The sequence below is a fragment of the Salvelinus fontinalis genome, chromosome 35 (genome assembly GCF_029448725.1).
Source record: "Salvelinus fontinalis isolate EN_2023a chromosome 35, ASM2944872v1, whole genome shotgun sequence".
In the NCBI taxonomy this organism is placed as follows: domain Eukaryota; kingdom Metazoa; phylum Chordata; class Actinopteri; order Salmoniformes; family Salmonidae; genus Salvelinus; species Salvelinus fontinalis.
In genome coordinates this window covers 8620190-8644133 of record NC_074699.1, presented here as the reverse complement: position 1 = coordinate 8644133, position 23944 = coordinate 8620190, and positions in this window count along the sequence as shown.

Sequence of the window (23944 nt, the reverse complement as noted above, 5' to 3'; positions counted from 1 at the left end):
TTTTCTACTAAGAACCATTTTATCATCTGAAGGTTTTTTGAGTGGACAAAATCACAAATATAGTACCTATTTAATCAAAACCCCTAACTAGATTCCCGATTACTATAAACCTCCAAATAAGTTAAATTTCAAAAAGTCATTTTTTTTTGGCACTGGGGAAATACACACAGTTGTAGATTCATACACTCGAAAAAAGACAATATTCAAGTGTAAAACAAAAACAAACATGAACAAATACTGCTCTAATTTAAACAGGATGAAGAAGGGCAAGAGAAGAGCAGAGAGGTAGGAGGGGCTAGGAGCAGTAGAGAGAGGAGGTGGTGGAGAGGGCAGTGGCAGGACAGAAGGGTGACGAAGGTCAGAAGAGGAGCAGAAGGACACAAGGGCTTCTGTGGAGAGAGAGGTCCATAAAAGTAGGGCCAGAAAGAGCCAGAAAGGGCCAGAAAGAGCCAGAAAGAGCTGATGGTATGTAGGCTTTCATTCCAAGTGTGTATGGAAGCTAACATGGGAACCAGAGAGAAGCATCAAAGTTCTTAGTGAGATGGATATTCTATACAGAAGGATTCATCTATCTATTGATGCTGTTGCACCCCATTGAAGCCTCTCAATCAAATCACAGCTTTCTAACTTGAGTCGGTATACAACTAAGATCCAATTGTCATCATAACAGAAATTAATTTAACAGGTTAACCTGTCTAGCCCCGGGGTGCCGCTAGCGGCACACCCCCCCCACCCCCACTGAAAAGGCAGAGCCGCGAAATTCAAAAAAAAAAAAAAAATTTAATATTTAACTTTCACACATTAAAGTCCAATACAGCTAATGAAAGACACAGATCTTGTGAATCCAGCCAACATGTCCGATTTTTAAAATGTTTTACAGGGAAGACACAATATGTAAAGATGTAAATCTATTAGCTAAACACATTAGCATAATCCACCATTTTTTCTTTGTCCACCAACACCAGTAGCTATCACCAATTCGGCTAAACTAAGATATTGATAGCCACCAACCAAGAAAAAACCTCCTCAGATGACAGTCTGATAACATATTTATGGTATAGGATAGGTTTTGTTAGAAAAATGTGCATATTTCAGGTAGATGTCATAGTTTACAATTGCACCCACCGTCACAAATGGACTAGAATAATTACAATGAGCAACGTGTTTACCTAACTACTAATCATCAAACATTTCGTAAAAATACACAGCATACACTAATCGAAAGACACAGATCCTGTGAATACAGACAATATTTCAGATTTTCTAAGTGTCTTACAGCGAAAACACAATAAATCGTTATATTAGCATAGCACATGTGCAAACATTACCCCAGCATTGATTCTAGCCAAAGAGAGCGATAACGTAAACATCGCCAAAATATATAAATTTTTTCACTAACCTTCTCAGAATTCTTCAGATGACACTCCTGTAACATCACATTACAACATACATATACAGTTTGTTCGAAAATGTGCATATTTAGCCACCAAAATCATGGTTAGACAATGAGAAAAGTAGCCCAGCTGGTCAGAAAATGTCGTGCGCCATATTAGACAGTGATCTAGTCGCATACATAAATACTCATAAACGTGACTAAAAAATATAGGGTGGACAGCGATTGATAGACAATTAAATTCTTAATACAATCGCGGAATTACATTTTTTAAATTATCCTTACTTTTCAATACAGTTTGCGCCAAGCGAAGCTACGTCAAAAAAAATGGCGTCCTAAGCCACTAACATTTTTCGACAGAAACACGATTTATCATAATAAATTGTTCCTACTTTGAGCTGTTCTTCCATCAGAATCTTGGTCAAAGAATCCTTTCTTGGGTCTAATCGTCTTTTGGTCGAAAGCTGTCCTCTTGCCATGCAGAAATGCACATTGCGTTCGGCATGAACTAGAACGGTGCCCAGAGATTCACAGTGGCTCAGAAATAAATGTCCCAAAATCGCACTAACGGATATAAATTGCTATAAAACGCTTTAAATTAACTACCTTATGATGTTTTTAACTCATATAACGAGTAAAAATATGACCGGAGAAATATAACTGGCTACACTAATGCTTGGAAAAACAGTAGGTCGGTATCCTCCGCGCGCATGACGCACCAAGAAAAGAGTTCCTACCTACAGGATTTTTTCATTTATAGTGGCTGTGATTGGGCAATCGATACCATTCAAAGCGTCATCACGTAAAGGCATCCAGGGGAAGACGTAAGCAGTGTCCGTATACTCATAGGAATAACAGTGGCCTTAAAACTGACTCCAGAACAGGGGCCAAAATGTGTGAAATCTGACTCCATGTCAAGGAAATTGCTGTAGAATGAGTTCTGTTCCACTTAGAGACAAAATTTCAACGCCTATAGAAACTATAGACTGTTTTCTATCCAATACTAATAATAATATGCATATTGTACGATCAAGAATTTTGTAGGAAGCCGTTTCAAAAATTACACGATTTCCATAAATAGTGACAACAGCACCCCCTAGCCTTAACAGGTTTTAACTTGAGTAAGGCCCATAATGTCTGCCTGTCATATGTGCTTAAGTTTTCTAGCCAAAGCAAAAGGGGTGGGTGGATGGGAAAGGAAACCCCTTGCCCTCAGAACAGCCTCAATTTGTTGGGGCATGGACTCTACAAGGTGTCGAAAGCATTCTACAGGGATGCTGGCCCATGTTGACTCCAATGCTTCCCACAATTGTGTCAAGTTGGCTGGATGTCCTTTGGGTGGTGGACCATTCTTGATACACATGGGAAATTGTTGAGCGAGAAACTGGTGTGCCTGGCACTTATTACAATACCCAGTTCAAAGGCACTTAAATATTTTGTCTTGGACATTCACCCTCTGATTGGCACACATACACAATCCATATCTCAATTGTTTCAAGACTCAGAAATCCTGTCACCAAATCAGTATATGTCATGGAAAGAGCAGGTGTTCGTAATGTTTTATATACTCAGTGTACATGTGCAGGGAACATTGTAAAAAACTTTACAACTGTTTTTGTAAAGTTGGAAATGATGCAGACAATCACACCCCTGGGTCATTTACACTAGTGAGTGTTGCCTCTCTATCTCCACACATGTGTGACGACCCTCCCACTCTGTCTGCCGTATTCTCTCTTTGTTCTTGTTTCCTTATTAGGATGTCGGTGGGCGGAGTTGGGAGGGTCGTCAGCTACATGGGAAACACCTGGGCCCACTGGCATAGGATAAATGCACCATTTCCCCATTCATAGGAGAGACTCTCTCCATGCAGACACCTTGATAGATTTTGTTGTGGGTTTTTTTGTGCCTTTTTGGCTGTTTGTTTTAGCACCTTTCAATACCCTGCATTATCACATTCATGCATGCCAAAACACTCACTTACACTACTGATTACTGATTACACACACCATTGTTAATTGCATTTAGGTTACTTTATTTAATAAATATATTTTGTTACTCCTTATCTCCACGTTGTCTCCCTTTTGTTACGGGCTTTGAGCCGGTTCGTGACACATGTGAAACCAAAGATCAAACGATGAGTCCCCTCCTGTATTCCCTGTTCACCCACGACTGTATGGCCACACACGACTCCAACACCATCATCAAATTTGCCAACGACACAACGGTAGTAGGCCTGATCACTGACGATGATGAGACAGCCTATAGGGAGGAGATCAGAGACCTGGCAGTGTGGTGCCAGGACAAAAACCTCTGCCTTAATGTCAGCAAAACAAAGAAGCTGATCGTGGACTACAGGAAGCGGAGAGCCAAGCACGGCCCCATTCACATCGATGGGCTGTAGTGGAGCAGGTCGACAGCTTCAAGTTCCTCAATGTCCACATGACTAAGGATCTATCATGGTCCATGCACACCAGCAAAGTCGTGAAGAGGGCACAACAACGCCTCTTCACCCTCAGGAGGCTGAAAAGATTTGGCATAAGGGTACATCACAGGAGGCTGGTGGGAGGGAGCTATAGGAGGACGGGCTCATTGTACTGGCTGGAATGGAATACAAGAAACGGATCCAACACATCAAACATATGGAAACCATGTTTGACTCCGTTCCATTTACTCCATTCCAGCCATTACAATGAGCCTGCCCGCCTATAGCGCCTCTCCACTGGTGTACATCATTGTCCATTTTTGTCTGTCAAAACTCTTCTTCACTTTTTTGGACGAGTTTCATACAAAGTGTGTTTTTTTTGTCTCTGTTGTCATTCATCCGGTGTCCTGTCTATGTACTGTAACTATGTTTAACAACACTTTACTACCTCCATTCCTTAACAAAAGCCAATTAACATGCATTTAGGACTTTCTGTTGTGTTATGAAAGCCTAAAAGAGGGTGGAGAGTATCCAAGCAATTTGCCCCTCCCAACATCTGGAATAGGCACGTTCAAACAGAGGCAGAGATTTGAAACAGAATAGCCCATAATTTTTACTGGTGGGTAGTCTCATTCCAACTAAATTACAGTATATACAAAATGAAATAAAAACTATTTCCGATGCTAGCAATGATATCACCATGAATTAGCATACTTTGGATATTTTGCATATCTGAAGAGGGATTGAAAGGGTGGTTGTTTCAAAAAAACATATCTACTAACAGCTTATCAGCTCTATTCATACTTTTTCCAATATGAACTTCCAGGCCTGGGAGGTGCACCATAGTCTTGCGTTGCCATACCTCCAAAATCACATCGTTGTCACGCCTCCCTTGGAGTTCTGGAGAATTTAGAATTGCAAAAATTGTGTCAGTGAAGGACACATTTGGTAGAAAGTGGTTTCGTAGGCTAACTATTTTGCAGCATTGCAGAAAATGTAAGAAAATATATACCTCCAATTGAAGTCAATTAGCCTTTTAGAAGCTTCTAAATCCATAATTTTCTGGATTTTTTTCAAGCTGTTTAAAGGCACAGTCAACTTAGTGAATGTAAACTTTTGACCCACTGGAATTGTGATACAGTGAATTATAAGTGAAATAATCTATCTGTAAACAATTGTTGGAAACATTACTTGTATCATGCACAAAGTAGATGTCCTAACCGACTTGCCAAAACTATAGTTTGTTAATTAGACATTTGTGGAGTGGTTGAAAAACAAGCTTTAATGACTCCAACCTAAGTGTATGTAAACTTCGGACTTCAACTGTACATGTTACCCATATACACCCCCTTGTCTATTACTGCCACATTTATACATGTAGGCCCCACCTGAAAGAACAGAAGTCTTAGCTCCCTGTCAGTACTAGCCTAGTTAAAGTCAAACCAATGCCTGAAGAAAGAGGGTTCGCATAAACAAGCCCTTATCTCTCCAGTAAATCAGGAAGGTGGCTCTAGCTGTGAGTCTTTGATTTTTAACAAGATTTTAATTTGATGTACCTACATATCAAAACCATTCAGAACAGTAGCTGTGATATTTACATCCTGGTGTAAAGTCCCGCCACCTCATAATTCACAAGATTTGGCAACTAAGAATTTTTAGAGTAGAACTGTCCAGACCCAAATCACCAGTCCCTCCCCACCAATGCACACAGACACACAACCCCCCCCCTTCTGATTATCCCATCACAACTTCAAGTATTCTCACTGGTTAAGGAATTTGGACAATGGGGTATAGGCGTCATGCACAGACGTCACCATGACATCGCATGTCCGGACACAACACCTTTCAAAACATGTCTGCACACAGACACTAGGACCCCTGCTCACATCCACAATACTACAATCAAAACAGTGGGGTGTGATGTTTACATCCTGCTGTGATATTAAAATACAATGGGTGTGATGATTACATACAACAATGTGGTAATGCCACGGACATTCACTGTGTGCGATATTCAAATCCTAGTCACTCAGAACAATGGGTGTAATATTTACATCCTGGTGTGAAGCATAGTTTTACAGAAACCACCTTACAATAACTACTGACATGTAAAACCCAGTGTGGACAGTCAGACAAATCTAAATTGGGTTCTTGGGATGACTGTGTAAACATGGACAGACAACACCGATAGCGTGGGATGCTAGTGTTCTAGCATAGCCTATACACACACCTTTTTGTTTTGCTTTCTTTTGAAAAATCACCCTGGAAGTTAGGCCCTCTACCTGTCGTTGCATTCCTGCGTTCTCGAATCTTGCTTTGTGGCACTGCTCAACTCAATAACAGTAACGCCTCTGCCTGCGAATATCACGGCTGTGCGACTCGCCCTTCGCTCGCGTCGAAAGCCCGTTATAAAGCAATATTAATGACATGCCAGGAGCACAGGCCACTAAGAACACATCTCATCTCATCAACACCGACCCCGGGAGGAAATTTTCCAATAAATAGTGGAGTAAACACACAATTAGGGGCCCAAATATTGCCTCGCTTTATTACATTCTACCAATTAACAGTCAGGGGCAACCTACTCATTTGTATCGGATTATGACTGTAATCAGCAATTCCGTAATGCCCCTAGCCGCAACAGCCTCACCTTAATAACCAGAAAAAGAGGGAGTGAGGGGCAGAGAGAGAGAGAGAGAGAGAGAGAACTGGGTACATAGTCTGGAACCTTTCTCAGCTCTCGTTCTGCCCATCAGATGTGTTGTTGGTGGTCATTTCCCCAGTTACACCTCGTATTTGGACAAGTCATTTTCTAGGCGCCAATGCAGTCTGCAGTTATTTCAAAAAAAGATAGTTAAAAAAAACAATCTAACCGTATCAGGTGTTGATGTTAGATGAATTGTGATAATTTAGTGACGATGCAAATATGATAGAAACTATCTCATAGGAATTCTGTTCTCTTACTGTATCTACTTTGATACGGCCAATCGTTATTTTACCTCAAATTAGGAAAACAAAACAAACACTCTTATTGCCTAATTTGTTTGAATTAACCCTGACTGACTTATACAGTGCATTCGGGAAAAGCATTCAGACCCCTTCCCTTTTCCCACATTTTGTAACGTTACAACCTTATTCTTAAATTGATTCAATTCTTAATTTTTTTTCTCATCAATCTGAACACAGTACCCCATAATGACAACAATAAAAGGGTTTTAAATGGGTTTTAAATGATTTATTTATAAAAAATGGAAAACAGAAATACGTTATTAACATACGCATTCAGACCCTTTGCTATGAGACTTGAAATTGAACTCAGGTTCATCCTGTTTACATTGACCATCCTTGAGATGTTTCTATAACTTAATTGGAGTCCACCTGTGGTAAATTCAATTGGTTGGACATTATTTGGAAAGGCACACACCTGTCTATATAAGGTCCCACAGTTGAAAGTGCATGTCAGAGCAAAAATCAAGCTATGAGGTCGAAGGAATTGTCCGTAGAGCTCCGAGACAGGATTGTGTCAAAATACAGATCTTGGGAAGGGTACCGAAACATTTAAACATTTGCATTGAAGGTCCCGAAGAACACAGTGGCCTCCATCATTCTTACATGGAAGAAGTTTGGATCCACCAAGACTCTTCCTAGAGCAGGCCACCATGCCAAACTGAGCAATCGGGGGCCTGGGTCAGGGAGGTGACCAAAAACCCGATGGTCACTGACAGAGCTCCAGAGTTCCTCTGTGGAGATGTCCAGAAGGACAACCATCTCTGCAGCACTCCACCAACCATGCCTTTATGGTAGAGCGACCAGACGGAAGCCACTCCTCTGTAAAAGACACATGACAAAACTTGGAGTTTTTGAAAGGCACCTAAAAGACTCTCAGACCATGAGAAACAAGATTCTCTGGTCTGATGAAACCAAGATTGAACTTTTTGTCCTGAATGCCAAGTGTTACGTCTGGAGGAAACCTGGCACCATCCCTACGGTGAAGCACGGTGGTGGCAGCATCATGCTGTGGAGATTTTTTTCAATAGCAAGGACTGGGAGACTAGTCAGAATCGAGGCAAAGATGAACAGAGCAAAGTAGAGAGAGATCCTTAATGAACCTGCTCCAGAGTACTCAGACTTGGGCGAAGGTTCGCCTTCCAACAGGACACCTACCCAATTCACACAGCCAAGACAACACAGGAGTGGCTTCGGGACAGGAGGAGAGATTACTAGAAACTAACTAGGTTTCCCCTTATTATCTGTGGATTAATTGCCAGAGTAGAGAACAGACGATTTTGTCTCAGAACCGGTCAAAATTCTACAATGATCCAGAAAAAAGGACCTTGTGCATTTCAGCTAAAATAACAACCCAATGTTTATATCCCAGGACAAAATTGCTAGCACAGCAAGCTAGCTAGCTAATTGTCCATGAATGATAAATATGTTTTGACCTGTCCACAAATTGATATGTTTTGATATTTCAATCTGCGTGCCTGGATCGTGTCTGATGTGGATGGAGTAGGAACGATAGGAATGGTCGTAGGAACGGTTCATGCGATCCAGAATCCTTGGGACGTCCCTACCCTAAACCCTAACATTACCCTAATCTTAACCCTTACCTAACCCTAACCATTTTAAATGTCGACTTCAATGGGGGTAGGGATGTCCCAAGGATCCCGAGTAGAAACAGTTTACAAATTCTTATCCAATCAGAGAACAGCAACAACTCTGAGGAAAGTCTTACGTCTTGAAAGTGAACTAGCTAGCAAGTTAGCTAGTTTGAAAGCCATCAATAAATGTAGCATGTGAGCTAATTATCTAGCCTGCTAGGTTCTCGTATTTGCATGGTTTACATGTATGTGGTGGTAATTCATGTGTATTGCTCCAGATCAGTGTTGTTGAGGTAGCTAAGACATCCAAAACTGACCTGTAGCTAGCTAGCAAATTTCTTTCATATTTAATATTTGGATTTCGTTCGCCAATCTTTGAAGGTAGCTAGTAACACTGATGGGATTTGGTCTCTTTATGCAGCCTATACGTAGATGCAAGCGAAAGATGCCCATGCAGAGTCCAGAGGATAAGACAGCCGAAGACCAAAGAGGACTAGGATGCTGGTATGTATGCTGTTCTACTAGCTAACTAGATTAACCTGTTAAATCAGGTTTCCAAGAAAATTGGACTCTGAAGTATTGAAATGTTTAATGATCAATTGTGTGCTTGTGATGTATTACAGGTCCCAGCATACCTATGAAAGGAAAAGATTGCCTGTCTTAACCGGGTACCAGCAGTCTTGGACAACCTGGTATTTGTGTGGGATTTATGCCAATTAAACTGAGGGATAAGGCTTGTTAGTTGTAACCACTCGCAAATTCATACGTGTTGGCTGTTCATGAGATGAACATGATAATTCTAACCATTGTTTGCATTATTTGTAGTAAAACAACTCTCTACTATGCTGTGCCATTACTTGTGAGAAATCAGTTTAATACAGCCTACATTGAAACTGTGTCTTTTGTTGCAGGTTCAGTGTCTAAGGTAGAGTTTTTGGAGGGAAAGCTAAAGTGGCAGGAAAGAATAATTAAAAGAACTCGAGACAGAGTGCCACTTCCTGCGGGAACAGTTGAAGGGGACTGAGGAAGGAAAACAGCCACCTGGTGAGGGACATTAAGTACATTAACCCTATCAAAACAAAACGGCTCTGAGCTCAAATTCTAATTTTGGCAATGAAGCCCTATATTTACTTCCCCAGGGTCAGATTAACTTTCAGTCTTTGCACTAAGCTAGTTAGCATTAGCTCGCGAAACGACCTCTAACTTTCTAACATACAGGCCGCATAAAAAATACATCAAATGGAACACACATGTCCATCTCACTCTGTGGAGTAGATTAAGGGGCTGCAAAAATACTTTAACTATCCCTTTAATGAGCTATTGTTTTTTAGTTTACACACATACACTTCATTTTTTTCCCCATCTGTTTTTCTTACGTGCAGTCAAAAGGTCTTGAAGTGGTGATCCGCAGGTACCATAAAGTCCTGAAGACCGAGAAGTTCCGCACCATGTCTGAGGCTTTCCATTACAACAACGTGGATAGAGGCACCATCACAGCCACAATACCGATCGCCAAACCCATGTACAAGAACATCTACAGCACCCTGGTGTTCGACCCATGGATAGAAACACTGCTTGCATTCACAAAGTGTTGCGCTGGCCATGTAACACCAGAGAACAAGAAGGTGATAGAGGATATGAAAGCAAGAGGCCATTTGCTCCCATTACAGATCAAGTATAGTATATACCTGATAGTCTCCGCTATGTTGCTCTGATAAGAGACAGAGTTTAGAAGTTCTGGTAGAAGTGAGATGTTTTTATTTTGACGAAATATTTTTTAGGCCAGTTTTTATTTAATTGTATATTATTATGTTCTGCACTTTATTACACAGGTCTACATTCCGGGAACCTGCACTTTAGTCCAAACCCAGGGTCCCACACATGTGCGTGTGTGTGCGTGCGTGTGTGTGTGTGAGAGAGAGTGAGAAAGCCAGTATGCCTGTCTGTGGTCCCAATAAAACCAGCACTAAGAAAGGCTAATATACTGAGTGAGTGAGTGGGGGCACAACAGATAGTACACACTGTCATGACTCTCCTGTGAAGTTGTGAAGGATCAGGTTAAAGTGGGTCCACTCTACAGCGCCCTCTCTCTCCCGCAGAGGGGGAGAGGGGTGAAGTTGGCCGTTTTATGAAGGTCGGAAATACCTGCAGGAACTCTCTCTCTCCCACTCTGCAGAAATGGAAGTTAAAAAAGTCCTTGCTTTGTTACAGCAGAGAGAAATTTTGTAGTACTGTGACATCCACGATTGGATAATGAAACAATAATTTTGAAATCCAAACTGATGGAATAGTCCGTGGGTACTTAAAGAACAATTATGTCAGATCAGTTGTTGTTTTGGGATCTCATTAAGGACAGTATAACACCAAAACTGTGTCTCTGAATGTGTATATTTCCCAGTTGTCAGGTTAACATCCAAATGTTGTGGAATTCATAGGATTAAATATACATCTCTTTGTGAGAAGATGACATGACATGTAATGTCAGCTTTTTAAATGAGAATTGTTTTTCATATAAAAGTTCGACCCAATCAGTGACCACACCCATGTCAGCACAGACATTATGTCAGCGTTATGGAACGTCCCCTTTTGCCAAACTGCATAAAACCCCTCCTAACGAAATGTACTTTAGACCAAGCAGGCAGACGGTGTTGAACCGGACGTCATAGACTCTACGAGACCAGAAAAACGTGGAGCGTGGCTGCAATGGTAATGGTAAATGGCAGGAATTGAAATCTCTAGAGACCAGTACATTGCCAGGTTGCTACCTGAAATGCACAATGTCCTTTTTTTTATGGATCTTTGTAGAACTTTGACCTTTTCTGAGTCACACAAAATCATAGTTTCTAGTAATCTCTCCTTCAGTCTCCTGTGGACTTTATATGTTGGTTGGCAAGCAACTTTAAGGTGCATTACCACCACCACTGAACTCTATTGTGGAACTCAGTTCATCTTTCAATCACCCAAGTGGTTATATGCTCCTAAAAACCAATGAGGAGATAGAAGAGGTGGAACTTGCAGCAAGTCAAGCGTCAAAAATAGTTATATTTTAGCGCCTGGCTACCCAGAGACGCGCGAACAGTTTAGATTAAATGATTGAATAACATATATGTGTACATATTTTGCAATGCTCACAGTGTGGTCAGCATGTTAGAAAAAAGGGTTCCAAAAGTGTTCTTTGGCCCTCCCCAAAACACTTTTTGGTTCCAGGTATAACCCTTTTGGGTTCCATGAAGAACCCTCTGTGGAAAAGGTTCTACATGGAACCCAAAAGGGTTTTACTTGGAACCAAAAGGGTTCTACCTGCAACCAAAAATAGTTTTTTCCTATGGGGACAGCCGAAGAACCCTTTAAAATTCATTTTTTTTATTTTGTACTTTTTTTTCTAAGCATGTACAACCTTGTGTGGAAGGACAGATGTAAACTTAGTTAACCTGTCTAGGATCAGCGTGGCGCTAGCGGCACTCCCCCCCCCCCCCCCACTGAAAAACCAGTGCCGCGAAATTCAAAAAAAATATTTTTTTAAAATATTTAACTTTCACACATTAAAGTCCAATACAGCTAATGAAAGACACAGATCTTATGAATCCAGTCAACATTTCCGATTTTTAAAATGTTTTACAGGGAAGACACAATATGTAAAGATGTACATCTATTACCTAAAAAACACATTAGCATATTCCACCATCTTTTATTTGTCCACCAACACCAGTAGCCATCACCAATTCGGCTAAACTAAGATATTTATAGCCCCTAACCAACAAAAAAACTCATTAGATGACAGTCTGATAACATATTTATGGTATGGGATAGGTTTTGTTAGAAAAAAGTGCATATTTCAGGTATATGGCATAGTTTACAATTGCACCCACCATCACAAATGGACTAGAATAATTACAATGAGCAACGTGTTTACCTAACTACTAATCATCAAACATTTCGTAAAAATACACAGCATACACGAATCGAAAGACACAGATCCTGTGAATACAGACAATATTTCAGATTTTCTAAGTGTCTTACAGCGAAAACACAATAAATCGTTATATTAGCTTAGCACATAGCAATTAGCAGCCCAGCATTGATTCTAGCCAAAGTGAGCGATAAAAGTCAACATCGCCAAAAGATATTAATTTTTTCACTAACCTTCTCAGAATTCTTCCGATGACACTCCTGTAACATCACATTACAACATGCATATACAGTTTGATCGAAAATGTTTATATTTAGCCACCAAAATCATGGTTAGACAATGTGAAATGTAGACAAGCTGGTAAAGAAAACGTCCTTGCGCCACTTAGACAGTGATCTACTCTTATACATAAATACTCATAAACGTGACTAAAAAATATAGGGTGGACAGGGATTGATAGACAATTTAATTCTTAATACAATTGCGTTATTACATTTTTTAATTTATCCTTACTTTTCAATACAGTTTGCGCCAAGCGAAGCTACGTCAAAAAACATGGCGTCCTAAGCCACTAAAATGTTTCGACAGAAACACGATTTATCATAATAAAAATGTCCTACCTTGAGCTGTTCTTCCATCAGTATCTTGGGCAAAGGATCCTTTCTTGGGAGAAATCGTCTTTTGGTGGAAAGCTGTCCTCTTGCCATGTGGAAATGTCAACTACGTTCGGGATGAACTGAAAAGCGTGACCAACTTTTCACATCGTTGCAAAAATAAATGTCCCAAAATCGCACTAAACGGATATAAATTGCTATAAAACGCTTTAAATTAACTACTTTGTGATGTTTGTAACTCCTATAACGAGTGAAAAGATGACCGGAGAAATATAACAGGCTAAACTAACGCTTGGAACAGGAGAGGGTCGGTGTCTTCCACGCGCGTTACGCAGCAAGAAAAGACTTGCTAGCTAAAGGTTTTTTTCATTTGTAGTGCCTGTGAACGAGCAATCGAGCCCGTTGGAATCGTCATCACGTAAAGGCATCCAGGGGAAGACGTAAGAAGTGTCCGTATAGTCATAGCAACGACAGTGCCCGTTTAAATGACTTCAGAAAAGTGGCCAACGTTTCTCAAATCTGACTCCATGTCAGGGAAATTGCTGTAGAATGGGCTCTGTTCCACTTAGAGACAAAATTTCAACTCCTATAGAAACTATACACTGTTTTCTATCCAATAATAATAATAATATGCATATTGTACGATCAAGGATTTTGTGGGAAGCCGTTTAAAAAATTAGCCACATTAGCATAAATAGTCTAAACAGCGCCCCCATCCCCAACAGGTTAATAAAAGTGACCCAATCACTTTTTATAGGCATATAGCTGCCAGCTACTTACAGTATAATCTACAAATTAGTGCCTAATATGTATTCCTTAAAATAAAGTGCTACCCAAGCCACCAAAGTACACAAGACATGTAAAATATATAGAAGTAAATACTTTTTACATAGTCAATTATAATTATTCCCATATTAGTATATCTCTACCACCAACTGAAAACTTTTTGCATTCAGTCCATGAATACATATCAAATCAAATTTGATTAGTAACATGAGCCGAATGTGTTTACTTACGAGCCCCTAACCAACAATGCAGTTTCCAAAAAATATGGAAAGAATAAGAGATAAAAGTAACGAGTAATTTAAGAGCAGCAGTAAAGTAACAATAGCGAGACTATATATATATACAGGGTTGTTCTTCCTTTCAAAGTTGCGAGCTTACACCGCGGGACTTAGAAGTACCCAGCTTCACGGCTTCATTGCTCCAGACCGCCGCAAGGGGGAGTTAGAGCACTCATTATGCATTTGGGTCCCAAGGTTTTTATATGACCAATCATATCGAGTGGTTCAAATGCCAAATTTGACGTTATGCCACCCATCACTGGTGACTTTCTTCAGCAAAGATGGCCGACAAAACATTACGGTGAGAGCAAATGTAAGTCATTGTAACTTCATAACGAGTCAAGCTAAAAATGTACAATTGAGAGGAATATGTTAGTTAATGTAAAGACAAACGATTGTGCATATTTTTTGGTCATAAAGTTAATTTACAAAAATCACTATTTAGCAAGTTTTTTTTCAGTCATATCCAATACCAGGTGTATCAAACTCCATTCTTTGAATGATGCTGTGTCTGCATGTATGTATTACAATTATACACTTCAACAGTGTTTACCACTCCTGCTCTTGGGACATCAATGATTACACATTGTAACTATGCAATAGACTAGAAACATGATTTAAGTAAAGGCTTATTTGTAAGTCATATACACAGAAAAAAAACAGTACACTACACATCCTATGCATATCTAACTCCCCTCATCTGCATTAATCTGAGGATGTAACGATTGTCGTCGGGAGAAGGAGAAGAGGACCAAGGTGCAGCGTGGTAAGTGTCCATATTAACTTTTCATAAATACTAACACTTGAACAAAAACAACAAAATGACAAACGAACAGTTCTGCAAGGTGCACTACACTAAACAGAAAACAACTACCCACAAACACAGGTGGGAAACAGGCTACCTAAGTATGGTTCTCAATCAGAGACAACGATTGACAGCTGCCTCTGATTGGGAACCATACCAGGCCAAACACATAGAAATACAAAACATAGAACAAAACATAGAATGCCCACCCCAACTCACGCCCTGACCAAACCAAAATAGAGACATAAACAAGGAACTAAGGTCAGGGCGTGACAGAGGAGGTTCTCCCAGCCATGTAGACGATTGAAAACAGGGCAGCAAAGTTTGTTTGTCACCAGAGCGGTTCAGAGCATATTACTATATTTCCCTGTGAATAACCAGACATTCGTACAAACTTGCCATGCTGAAATCTTCACGCACAACTGAAGGTGCTGCCATATCCTGCCAGCACGCCCACAAGCGAGCCACTCAGGCGGAGAATGACGCGTGGAAGAGTGCGAGGAACGAGATGGGAGTAACAATCCAGGCTATTTGCTCTGAGACCAGCATAATAATGTAATGAAACAAGCAAGGAGCAGGTTTCAAACCCTCAACATTCTAGCCCGAAGTCCAGCACGCTATCGACTGTGCTCAAATGTATAAATTGGGGTTGGGGCAGATTGTGGCTAAAAACACTATCAATTGGAATTGGAATCTTTAACAAGTGGCAAGGGGGAAAAGTATTATTAGTCGTTTTTCACAAGCGTAGCAGGCTGTGAATTATGCTAACAACATTTCTAGGATGGGCGATTAACTGAACAATAGACTATTGAACCTTTACTACAGAATTGTCTAATAGCCGAACTAGGTGTGAACCCCCCCCCCCCCCTCCCCAACTTGCAACAAATCATTTGTATCTACCTTTCCAAATCTACCTACACACATATCGACCTACACACGGTTAATGTACTGAAGAAAGAAAAAAATATATATACAGTTGAAGTCCGAAGTTTACATACACTTAGGTCGGAGTCATTAAAACTCGTTGTTCAACCACTCCACAAAGTTCTTGTTAACAAAATATAGTTTTGGCAAGTCGGTGAGGACATCTACTTTGTGCAGTACACAAGTCATTTTTCCAACAATTGTTTACAGACAGATTATTTCACTTATAATTCACTGTATCACAATTCCAGTGGGTTAGAAGTTTACATACACTAAGTTGACTGTGCCTTTAGACAGCTTGGAAAATTCCAGAAAATGATGTCATGACTTTTGAAGCTTCAGATAGGCTAATTGACATCATTTGAGTCAATTGGAAGCGTACATGTGGATGTATTTCAAGGCCTACCTTCAAACTCAGTGCCTCTTTGCTTGACATCATGGGAAAATCAAAAGAAATCAGTCAAGACCTCAGAAAATAATTGTAGACCTCAACAAGTCTGGTTCATCCTTGGGAGCAATTTCCAAACGCATGAAGGTACCACGTTCATCTGTACAAACAATAGTACGCAAGTTTAAACACCATGGGACCACACAGCTGTCATATCACTCAGAAAAGAGACACGTTCCGTCTCCTAGAGATGAACTCACTTTGGTGTGAAAAGTGGAAATCAATCCCAGAACAACAGCAAAGGACCTTGTGAAGATGCTGGAGGAAACGGGTACAAAAGTATCTATATTCACAGTAAAACGAGTCCTATATCGACATAACCTGAAAGGCCGCTCAGCAAGGAAGAAGCCACTGCTACAAAACCGCCATAAAAAAGCCAGACTACGGTTTGCAACTGCACATGGGGACAAAGATCGCACTTTTTGGAGAAATGTCCTCTGGTCTGATGAAACAAAAACAGAACTGTTTGGCCACAATGACCATCGTTATGTTTGGAGGAAAAAGGTGGAGGCTTGCAAGCCGAAGAACACATTCCCAACCGTGAAGCACGGGGGATCATGTTGTGGGGGAAGTTTAAATGTACTTGGCTAAGGTGTATGTAAACTTACGACTTCAACTGTGTGTGTGTGTGTGTGCGTGTGCGTGTGTGTGTGTGTGTGTGTCATGGCTCCTGAGTGGCGCAGCGGTCTAAGGCATCTCATTGCAAGAGGCATTGCTACAGTCTGATAAGTCCGTGATAATCGAAAACTTCAACAAACATTTCTCAACGGCTGGCCATGCCTTCCTCCTGGCGACTCCAACCTTGGCCAACAGCCCTGCCCCCCCCGCTGCTACTCGCCCAAGCCTCCCCAGCTTCTCCTTTACCCATATCCAGATAGCAGATGTTCTGAAAGAGCTGGAAAACCTGGACCCATACAAATCAGCTGGGCTTGACAATCTGGACCCCCTATTTCTGAAACTGTCCGCCGCCATTGTCGCACCCCCTATTACCAGCCTGTTCAACCTCTCCTTCGTATCATCTGAGATCCCCAAGGATTGGAAAGCTGCCGCGGTCATCCCCCTCTTCAAAGGGGGAGACACCCTGGACCCAAACTGTTACAGACCTATTTCCATCCTGCCCTGCCTATCTAAGGTCTTCGAAAGCCAAGTCAACAAACAGTTCACTGACCATCTCGAATCCCACCGTACCTTCTCCGCTGTGCAATCCGGTTTCCGAGCCGGTCACGGGTGCACCTCAGCCACGCTCAAGGTACTAAACAATGTCATAACCGCCATCGATAAAAGACATTACTGTGCAGCCGTCTTCATCGACCTGGCCAAGGCTTTCGACTCTGTCAATCACCATATTCTTATCGGCAGACTCAGTAGCCTCGGTTTTTCTAATGACTGCCTTGCCTGGTTCACCAACTACTTTGCAGACAGAGTTCAGTGTGTCAAATCGGAGGGCATGTTGTCCGGTCCTCTGGCAGTCTCTATGGGGGTACCACAGGGTTCAATTCTCGGGCCGACTCTTTTCTCTGTATACATCAATGATGTTGCTCTTGCTGCGGGCGATTCCCTGATCCACCTCTATGCAGACGACACCATTCTGTATACTTCCGGCCCTTCCTTGGACACTGTGCTATCTAACCTCCAAACGAGCTTCAATGCCATACAACACTCCTTCCGTGGCCTCCAACTGCTCTTAAACGCTAGTAAAACCAAATGCACCCGCACGCCCGACTAGCATCACCACCCTGGACGGTTCCGACCTAGAATATGTGGACATCTATAAGTACCTAGGTGTCTGGCTAGACTGCAAACTCTCCTTCCAGACTCATATCAAACATCTCCAATCAAAAATCAAATCTAGAGTCGGCCTTCTATTCCGCAACAAAGCCTCCTTCACTCACGTCGCCAAACTTACCCTAGTAAAACTGACTATCCTACCGATCCTCGACTTCGGCGATGTCATCTACAAAATAGCTTCCAATACTCTACTCAGCAAACTGGATGCAGTTTATCACAGTGCCATCCGTTTTGTTACTAAAGCACCTTATACGACCCACCACTGCGACCTGTATGCCCTAGTCGGCTGGCCCTCGCTACATGTTCGTCGTCAGACCCACTGGCTCCAGGTCATCTACAAGGCTATGCTAGGTAAAGTGCCGCCTTATCTCAGTTCACTGGTCACGATGGCTACACCCACCCGTAGCACGCGCTCCAGCAGGTGTATCTCACTGATCATCCCTAAAGCCAAAACCTCATTTGGACGCCTTTCCTTCCAGTTCTCTGCTGCCTGCGACTGGAACGAATTGCAAAAATCTCTGAAGTTGGAGACTTTTATCTCCCTCAACAACTTTAAAAATCTGCTATCCGAGCAGCTAACCGATCGCTGCAGCTGTACATAGTCCATCTGTAAACTACCCACCCAATTTACCTACCTCACCCCCCATACTGCTTTTATTTATTTACTTTTCTGCTCTTTTGCACACCAGTATCTCTTCTTGCACATGATCATCAGATGATTTATCACTCCATTGTTAATCTGCTAAATTGTAATTACTCGATTTATTGCCTACCTCATGCCTTTTGCACACATTGTATATAGATTCTCTTTTTTTTCTACCATGTTATTGACTTGTTTATTGTTTACTCCATGTGTAACTCTGTGTTGTTGTCTGTTCACACTGCTATGCTTTATCTTGGCCAGGTCGCAGTTGCAAATGAGAACTTGTTCTCAACTAGCCTACCTGGTTAAATAAAGGTGAAATAAAAAAAATAAAAAAAAGTCCCTGGTTCGAATACACACATCCGACTGTGATTGGGAGTGCCATAGGGCGGCGCACAATTAGCCCAGCGTCATCCGGGTTTGACCGGAGTAGGCCGTCATCGTAAATGAGAATTTGTTCTTACCTGACCTGCTAGTTAAATAAAGATTAAATAAAAAAACAACTGGCGGCAACCGCAGCACAATCAATAGGAGGTGAACAGTGGCTGGTGCTGAACATATAGCTAACTTGTTATGCAAGTGTTGCACACCAACAGATGGAAAAAACCTACACCAGTCGAGCAATTCAGTTCAACAATAATCTTCATTTGAATTTGACTTGACTACAAACAACAACAAGGGCTTAATTGGATTCTATTTCTTTGGAGCCTAGACCAATATAAAATAACTTAAAATAACTTAACTGGCTGAGGTAGGCTATGAGGCTTAACAGCCTAATAGAAGTAGTACTTTTTTATTAGGCCTACTTACAAATACAACTGGCCAAAAATTTTACCACCAGAGGACTTAAAAATGAATCGGAGCTGAGAGGATCACCAAAACTAAATGTCACGCTCGTCGAAATGATCGGACCAAGGTGCAGGGTGGTGAGCGTACATTTTCCTTTATTATTAATGTCGCCAACAAAACAAGAAACAACAAAAACGAACGTGAAGCTTACTAGGGCTATACAGGCCACTAACAAAGACAACTACCCACAAACACCAAAGGAAAAAAGGCTGCCTAAGTATGATTCCCAATCAGAGACAACGATAGACAGCTGTCCCTGATTGAGAACCATACCCGGCCAAAACATAGAAATACAAAACATAGAAATAAAGAAACACATTGTTGCCAAGAAAGGGATTAGTTTTGCTCGATTCTTAAAATGTGTACTCAGCGTTTGTGTGTTGGAGTCAATATTAATTCTTAATTGATCTACCATTTCTATCATAGGCCACTGTAATCGATGGGGGCTTAGGGGGGTACCATTCTGATCATCTGATGAAAGTGCTCATGGATGAGATTCAAACTTTGAAGATCAAGATCGAGTCATTGAAGGCAGACCATCAGAAAGAGAAACATTCTCTGAGGGCAGAGATACGGGTGAAAGGTGATGTATTGTTCCAGAGCCGGGCGGCATTGGCGGAGAATCACTTCTCATTAGCGGCCTAGTCAGGCGGCATTTGTGGAGAGTCATGCGGCATTGGCAGAGTCAGGTGGAGAATGACGCGTTGAAAAGGGCGAGGAATGAGATGGAGTCACATTCCATGCCAGGCACACCTGTGAGCTCTAGAACATACATGGTGGGTCTAGTATGAGAAACAGACTGTTGAGTTTACGACTGGTGTTTTGCGGGTACTATTTAATGAATCTGCCAGTTGAGGACATGTGAGGCGTCTGTTTCTCAAACTAGACACTCTATTGTACTTGTCCTCTTGCTCAGTTGTGCACCGGGGCCTCCCACTCCTCTTTCTATTCTGGTTAGAGCCAGTTTGCGCTGTTCTGTGAAGGGAGTAGTACAATGCGTTGTACGAGATCTTCAGTTTCTTGACAATTTCTCGCATGGAATGGCCTTAATTTTTCAGAACAAAAATAGACTGACGAGTTTCAGAAGAAATGTCTTTGTTTCTGGCCATTTTGAGCCTGTAATCGAATACACAAATGCTGATGCTCCAGATACTCAACTAGTCTAAAGAAGGACAGTTTTATTGCTTCTTTAATCAGAACAACAGTTTTCAGCTGTGCTAACACAATTGCAAAAGGGTTTTCTAATGATCAATTAGCTAATCCAAGTTTATCATTTTAAAAGGCTAACACAACGTGCCATTGGAACACAGGAATGATGGTTGCTGATAATGGGCCTCTGTACGCCTATGTAGATATTCCATAAGAAATCTGCCATTTCCAGCTATAATAGTCATTTACAACATTAACAATGTCTATACTGTATTTCTGATCAATTGGATGTTATTTTAATGAACAAAAAACATTTCTAAGTGACCCCAAACTTTTGAATGGTAGTGTATGTGTTGACTGAATATAAGCAAGTGATGTCTGCTAAATAATCAAGTTAGGTTTATCCAGAAATAAATAATTCTAAATAAGAAACTGGCTTTATATACAAATTAATGATTAATGTCTCACCCCATGTTCAAGAATTGCATTTTTCTCGCTCACTCTAGGTTAAATGAAAATCGAAATCTCCAAAATGTTGTTACTTTTTAAACAAAGCAATTATTATTAATTAAGTTCAAATTATATAAAAGCCCCTTAGGATCTGTGAGAATATCTGAGAATATCTAACGAAAAATGCTCCTTAGATATTAGTCCTCCAATCATCTAAATGTAATTATTGGCGAAGAGTCACGTCATTTAAAAAAATATTTTTAGACTGTAGGCTTACCATAGGCGAAATGAGTCTCACTAGTGTTGAGTAGTGTGCTGTTTAAAGTGGTGTAGGTCTTATTTATTTAAAGAGCATATTGAAGTTAGAAGCAATAGTATTTGAAGCCAAAGCATACAACTATTTGGAAGCAATAGGATTTAAAGCAAAAGCCTACAACTATTTTAGCACCATTTTGCACTGCTCTGAGACAAGCATGTGGCATTAATAAATCAATGATATTTTTATTTTCACTTAATCTCCATTTGGGAATTGGTTAGACTAGAATTAGAAAATGATGGTGCAGAAATGTTATGCTCTTAGTATAACCTTTATTTAACTAGGCAAGTCAGTTAAGAACAAATTCTGATGTACAAGGACAGCCTACACCAGGGGTGTCAAAGTCAAATGGACGGAGGGCCAAATAAAAAATTTAGCTACAAGCCGAGGGCCGGACTGTTCGAATGTTCATTGAAAAAATTTTAAATGACGCATATAGTCTAGTGAACCTAATTGAACCTACTGAAAACCTAACAAATATATTCCAATATGATCAGATAAATAAAGCAATATTTTCTTATGGCTCTGTCAGTAATCTTTAATTTTCAACAGACACAAAAGACAAATTTCCTTTATATAAAAATCCCCATAACATGAACATTAAATGAAAGAAACCGGTATTCAAGGCACCATCAGTAGCCTATATTTTCTATTTTAGCAAAAGTGGGCTAAATTTACTTCAAAGAAAAAAACTATAATAGCAATTTTCTATCATCCACTCAACTGAAATATTTTTAAAATATAATTGGATTGAAATACAATAAAATAAAGTGCAAAAATCTATTAATCAAAAACAACACTTTGTTTAAGGAGAAGTAACATGCAGTGAAAACAAATATTAAACTTTAACTTTTAAACTTGAACTGAGTAAAAACTCTAAATATGTGATTGCACAGTAATGTTCACTTGTTTGAGGTTGAGGGTGATACTTGGTGGTGTCCCATCTTTTCCACAAGTTCATCAATGTTCGGGGTAAGGCTCTGAGCTGAGGAAATCCTCAGAATTGAGTGGTGTTCAGCAGTAAGTCGACTTCTGTGTGATGTTTTGTTCAGGTTCATCAAAGAAAACAGTTGTTCACACAGGTATGTGCTGCCAAACATAGACAACGTTTGAGCAGCCTGGATGCGCAGCTGGGGCATTGTGTCGGGGAGGAAACGGGCGAACTCCGCAGCAGCCACTGCCGCATATTTTGCCCTCAGTGCATCATTGCATTGGAGGTCAATCAACTCCATTTGGAGGTTTGGTGGTGAGCTTTCCACGTCAACAGCAAATGGGTTACCGAGCAGTTCCAACCTGCTTTTTTGTGCTTCAAAGTCAGCAAATCGGCGTCGAAAGTCAGCGGCAAGCATACCTATTTTATCAGCCAACTGTGCGCTCGGGAACGCACTGGTAGAGAGCTTCTCTTTCATGGTCTGGCAGCTGGGAAAGTGGCTCAAATTTTCTTTCCGCATCTGCGTCTCCCACAGAGTCAGTTTGGTTTTAAATGCCTTCACTGTACTGTACATATCAGAGATGACATGATCCCGACCCTGCAGCTGCAAGTTCATTGCATTCAGATGACTCGTAATGTCACACAGAAAAGCCATTTCACACAGAAACATTTCGTCTCGGAGTTGTGTTGTGTCTTTCCCTTTGCTGTCCAAGAACAGACAAATCTCCTCACGAAGCTCGAAACATCTTTGAAGCACCTTTCCCTGGCTTAGCCATCGCACCTCTGTGTGATAAGGCAAATCACCATGCTCCGTTTCTAACTCCGTCAGAAATGCCTTGAACTGGCGGTGATTCAAACCTTTGGCTCTGATAAAGTTAACTGTGCGCGTGATGATGCTCATTACATGCTCCATTTTCAAGGCTTTACCGCACAACGCTTCCTGGTGTATGATACAATGATAAGCTGTCAGCTCACCTGTCGCGTTTTCCTCTTGCATCTTTTCCCGTATCTTCGCCACCAGTCCGCTCCTGTGTCCACACATCGCAGGTGCTCCGTCGGTTGTCAAACCCACGAGTTTTTCCCAAGGCAGCTCCATCTCATTTACACATCTTGACACCTCTTCATACAAATCATGCCCCGTAGTTGTGCCATGCATAGGACGTAAAGCCAAAAACTCCTCTGTCACGCTTAGGCTGGAGTCCACTCCGCGGATGAAAATTGACAACTGGGCAATGTCAGAAATGTCGGTGCTCTCATCCACAGCCAAGGAATATGCAATGAAATCTTTTCCCTTTTTCACAAGCTGCTCTTTTAGATTGATGGACAACTGGTCTACTCTCTCGGCAATGGTGTTTCTGCTCAGACTCACATTTAAAAAGAGTTGCCTTTTTTCTGGGCAAACTTCGTCACAAACTTTAATCATGCAGTTTTTGATGAAATCCCCCTCCGTAAATGGCCGGGCTGATTTAGCGATCTCTTCTGCCAAAATAAAACTGGCCTTGACAGCAGCCTGGCCTTGTGATTTGGCTTTTTTGAACAGAGCCTGTCGAGATTTGAGGCCTCGTTTTAATTCCTCTGCCTTTTGTAGCCTTTGTTCCATGTCCATATTCTTGTTTTTGTCCGCGTGTTTCGTTTCA